Raw genomic sequence first — 6085 nt, forward strand, 5'->3', positions numbered from 1 at the left:
TATAAAGATAACTGCTAGTTTCTTCTGTCTCTTTCTACTGCTGTGACAAAGACTTGACCAAACTTCAGACATTTCCCTCTGAGTCCTCTAGGCCACATCTTTGGGCCCAATCCCTGTCCTGCAGAGCCCTAGTTTTAGCAAGAATCCTGCTAAGTCAATTTAGGTAGAAGCCCCATTCTTGATATATGATCAAGTTCCTTATCCTCTACTCTTGATGTTTACATTTTTGTCCTGCCTTTAGCAAGAATCCTATTGAGACAGGTTTGCAAGAATCCCCCAACTTTGCTGTCTCCTTTTGGTAATTTTCCATCCATGATCCCCTTACTCTACTTGTTGCTGTAAATCTGCAGCTGTCTTTGCTGTATTGGGAGTGGAGTTCAATTTTACTGAAGCCTCTCTCCCCTATTGCAGTAGTACTGAATAAAATATTTCTTTACTACTTTTAAGTAGTGTCTTTATTTAACTAACTTTATTTCCTTTGAGAGCAGCCCCAACTATTGCAAAATGTTGAAAAATATGAAAGTCTTCACGATTCATTTATCCAAGCTAAGTAAGGTAATGCAGATAGTACCAAACTAAATAAAAAATATGTCATTACAGTATGACAAATACCTTGAACCAACAGTTTATCCACCACTACAGGGCATTCTTACATTAGCAACTACATGAACATATTCATCATAGTTGCTCTGGTATAGAAATGGTCCTTGATAAAACTCAAAACATAAAGCGTGCAATTTCCAAACAAGTAGGCAGAGGGTATGGAACAGGGAAGAGGGAAGACAAAATAAATGACATGACATGACATGACATGACATGACATGACATGACATGAACTACATCCACAAAAAAACCAAACAACCCAGAAACAAAAATTTAGACCAAATGTACATAAGGAGATGGTAGCAATAAACCTAGGTCTGTCAGTAACTACTAGATATGCACATGGAATGAACTTTCGAATTAAAAATACTGTAAGACTAGATTTTTAAAAATATAGATATCTGCTAAAACAAGGATACACACATCTTCTAAGTAGAAAGATGGAAAAAGATACACCTGGCAAATAATTAAACAAAGAAAATTCATGTGGCTACATTTGGTTAAATGCAAAATAACACGTTAAGAAAAAACACTACTAGAAGTAGGAAAAGTAATTACATAACAATAAAAAGTTAATTCACCAAGAAAATATTAATAAACTCATGTATTTAACGATGTAGCTTCAAAATATATAAAGCAAAAATTGACAAGAAAATTGACAAATCCATTACAGAGATATTTTTAACTTATTATTATCAGTAACTGATAGAAAAGCTGATCCCCAACTCCCCCCAAAAAAGTCACCAAGTATATAGAATTTCTGAACAGCAAAATTAATGTTTGATTTAATGTAGAGACATATAGAAATTCCAAAATTAATGAAAACACATTTTTAACACTTTTATTTTAAAAAATTACCTCATGCTAGGCTATAAAGTAGTCTCAAAAATTTCAAAGAACTGGTATCAGAAAAACCACATAATTTCATAACAATGCCAATTAGACATTTTTTTAAAAGATCAGAAACTTCTTTAAAAATTTAGGTAAAGGTACTATTTAGAGACTGGGCCAGTCACGCTAACAGATTCTTTCCTTTACCACAGTCTCATCAGACTCTTCTGAGCTTTTTTAAAAACTGCCCCCTTGTTGCAGCAAGTACATACATACCTCCTTAATACTTGGACCTGAGGCTGCCTTTCCCTTCTCAAATTGTCATCCCTATTTCCTTAACTCAGGGGGACCCCTGCTTTCTGCCTGGATCCCTTCCTCACTGCATCCTGGAAGCTCCAGAAGTTCTGAGCTGGGACAGCCAGGATGGTTCCTGCCTCCAGACAGCGCCCTGCACTCCTGTCGTTATGCTTCATTGTAGTTCATCGGGCTTTTTACTCATTTGATGCTGGAAGGAAGTATGGATCTTGTGACTTCATTACAGACAGAAGGGGAAGCTCAAGATTCTTTATTACCTTAAAATGACATATTACTAGCTTCGTTCTTAAAACATTAGATTATTATTTTCAATACCGTGATCTCCCATATTTTAACAAATTCACAGGTAAGACATTAATGGATTACCTAATGTTAAAATATCTTTTAATTTTTTTTATTAGGTGACTCAACAGAATTATTAAGAATCTTTCTTTTTAATTTGTGTATAGTTGACAAATGTTACATTAGTCTCAGGTGTACAACATAGTGATTAAGTTTATACATTATGCTATGTTCACCACACGTGTAGCTACCATCTGTCACAATACCATGCTATTGCCTTATCATTGAGTATATTCCATATGCTGTACTTTAAAATTTTTAATGTTTATTAGAGAGAGAGACAGTGCATGAGCAGAGGAGGGGCAGAGAGAGACAGATAGAATCTAAAGCAGGCTCCAGGCTTTGAGCTGTCAGCACAGAGCCGGACGTGGGGCTTGAACCCATGAACTTTGAGATCATGACCTGAGCCGAAGTTGGATGCTCAACTGACTGAGCCACCCACGTGCCCCCTATGCTGTACCTTTTATTCTTGTGACTTATTCATTCCATAAATGGAAGCCTGTACCTCCCACTCTCCCTCACTCATTTTACCTGTGCTCCCCCCATAGTTTGTCCTCTATATTTATAGGTATGATTCTGCTTTTTGTGTGCTTATTCATTTGTTTTTGGTTTTGTTTCTTTAGATTCCACATATAAATGAAATCATATGGTATTTGTATTTCTCAGTCTGACTTAAGGAACCCTTATACACTGTCGGTGGGAATGTTGGCATAGCCACTGTGGAAAACAATATGGATTTTCCTCAAAAGTTAGAAATGCTATATGGTCCAATATTTCCACTACTGCATATTGACCCTAAGAACACAAAAACACTAATTTGAAAGATATATGCACCCCTACGGTTTTTTTTTTTAAGTTTATTCTGAGAGAGAGCGAGAGAAAGCACAAGTGGGGGTAGGGATAGAGAATCCCAAGCAGGCTCCGAGCTGTCAGCTTAGAGTGAGATGTGGGGCTCAGGACCACAAACCAAGAGATCATGACCTGAGCTGAATGAGTTTAACTGACTGAGCCACCCAGGTGCCCCTGCACCCCTATGTTTATTGCAGCATTATTTACAATAGCCAGGATATGGAAACCACCTAAGTGTCCACCATTGATAGATGAATAGATAAGAAAGATGTGGCATATGTACACAATGGATTATACTCATTCATAAAGAGGATGATAACTGCTGCCATTTGTGACAACATGGATGGGTATTATGCTAATGAAATATTAAAAATTTTAAGGCAACAAAGGAAGACAAAGAAACTGAGGGACAAGAGCAGCCTTTTGATCACAACAATCTAACATCCATTTTCTTTTTTTCTATATTTCTCACCCCAGGCTTAGGACCTTTCCTCGCCCTAAGTTCCTGTCCTGGCCCACAGGGCAGCTCCATGGATAACAGGCCTGTGACTCTGTGTACCTGGAACTCTGACTTTGCCCACAGAATCCTGGTCAGTAGCCTGGTAAATGAGGCTCCTTACAAGGACAGATATCACATTTCCTGAAGCAAAGGAAGAGCCCTTCCAGGCCAGGAAATCTTTAGTTAAAATCCTTTCGTTCTGTCAGTTTTCAGATTTTTTCATTCATTACTGAACCTGAATAATATCCAGACACACAGATACTTCCTGACAGGTTTTTGAGTACAGGGATCAGATGTTACTTCTACCAGTGATGCTGGTTCCTGACCTTTCCATTTAAAGATTTATCATCTCCCACCGGCAAACATAAAGGTGCCCTGAGTGAGATCAGTACTTCAAAGAGAGGGAGCCACATATGCAAATGTACAGGTGGGTGATAGCATGGCACATTTGTAGAACATCTATTAAATAATGAGAATGACAGAGGTTGATGCTTGAGAAGAAGGCAGAGGCCAATTAAGACCAAAGGTCTTAATTGCTATTCTAAAGGAATTTGAATTTGATTCTGAAATTATAGAACCAATTAAAGATTATATGTAAGGGAAATTGCTCTGACGATAATGCGTGGAGAATGAGTTTAGGAGGTCGAAGATAACTGAACAGACTGAAGCTTAGAAGTTAAGCACCTGACTCTTGATTTCGGCTCAGGTCATAATCTCACCATTTGTGAGATCAAGCCCCATATCAAGCTCTGCACTGACAGTGCAGAGCCTGCTTGGGATTCTCTCTCTCCCTCTCTCTCTGTCCCTGCCCTGCTCTCAAGAATGTGCTCTCTCAAAATAAATAATTTTTTTTTTTTTTAAAGGGAGTACTTATTTCACTCTCTGGAGAATTGCTATTCTTTCAAAACTGGGCTCAGGCATCACTGTCATATAGGTCACTGTATATGGTCAAGGTCCCTTGGTTAGGCTCTGTTCCTTCTTTCTGAATCCTGTTTAAATCTCTATAAGATGTTCTGTAACACAGTATCATTGTAACCTCTATTTCTCTGTGAAAAATACTTCAATACGTTATGATAATTTGCATATTTATTCACTATTCCCTTCAACCCCATCCTCTCAATTCATGACTTCTTGAAGATAGGGACTGTTTCTCTTTTCTGTATAATTAGCAGCGCCCGGGATAGTGCTTGGCTCAAACCTGGGATTAAGCAAACCATTTCTTTTTTTTTTTTTTAATTTTTTTTTCAACGTTTATTTATTTTTGGGACAGAGAGAGACAGAGCATGAACGGGGAAGGGGCAGAGAGAGAGGGAGACACAGAGTCGGAAACAGGCTCCAGGCTCTGAGCCATCAGCCCAGAGCCTGACGCGGGGATCGAACTCATGGACCGCGAGATCGTGACCTGGCTGAAGTCAGACGCTCAACCGACTGCGCCACCCAGGCGCCCCTTAAGCAAACCATTTCTAAGGCTTAGAATTATTTCCTTTATTTGCCTTTGCAGTCTTTTTTTTTTTTTTTTAATTTGAAAAGATCAAGTAGAGGGGCGCCTGGGTGGCGCAGTCGGTTAAGCGTCCGACTTCAGCCAGGTCACGATCTCGGGGTCCGGGAGTTCGAGCCCCGCGTCGGGCTCTGGGCTGATGGCTCAGAGCCTGGAGCCTGTTTCCGACTCTGTGTCTCCCTCTCTCTCTGCCCCTCCCCCGTTCATGCTCTGTCTCTCTCTGTCCCAAAAATAAAAATAAACGTTGCAAAAAAAAAATTTTTTTTTATAGAAAAGATCAAGTAGGGAAAACATGCTTTTATTTCATGAGATTGATTCATTTTCAAGATGTTGCCACAGTGACATGTTCTTTAAATTACTTCTTAGGATTTCTTTTGCAGCCAACTAAAAAAAATATTAATAGCTTTAACTCTGAAGCTATTAACCTTGAAGTTAAAAAACTACATTTTTTTCTACTTAAATTAACATGCTGTTCAGAACACAGCAAGTACAGTTAACTAATAAATGACTTCAAGGCGACTAAGAAGTAATTCTGAGAACAAAATTAGAAATTGTTTTAGGGGCACCTGGTTGGCTCAGTCTCACAATTTGTGGATTTGAGCCCCGCGTTGGGCTCTGTGCTGACAGCTCAGAGCCTGGAGCCTGCTTCAGATTCTGTGTCTTCCTCTCTCTCTGCCCATCTCCCGCTCATGACCTGTATGTCTCTCCAAAATAAATAAATGTTAAAAAAATTTTTTTAAAAAGAAATTGTTTAAAAAATTTTGGGAGACTCTTAGATGTAGTTTGGAAATAACTAGAAGAATAAAGGAGCAAGAGAACAGGGTTGTTTTTTTTTTTTCCTTTCTCTTTTTTAATGAAAACCATGCAGAACATTTGACAACAGTTTTGCAAAAGGCAAATTCCAGAGACTGAGGTAGTTTGCAGTTTGTTTTTTACCTATTATTTGGTCTACATGTGCATATATTTTAAGATCAATTATCTTTTGCTACTGGCTCATACAGTGGATGTCTTTGAGAAACCCAGAATTCCTACCCCCAGATTTTTCTCATGTTTACCTATCACATATAGTGTATAATGCTCTATAAAGAGATAGAAAAATCCCCATCTTTTATCTTACAAGTGGTTAAAATCAGTATTTGCAACTGTGA

The sequence above is a fragment of the Lynx canadensis genome, chromosome A1 (genome assembly GCF_007474595.2).
Source record: "Lynx canadensis isolate LIC74 chromosome A1, mLynCan4.pri.v2, whole genome shotgun sequence".
NCBI classification, from domain to species: Eukaryota; Metazoa; Chordata; class Mammalia; order Carnivora; family Felidae; genus Lynx; species Lynx canadensis.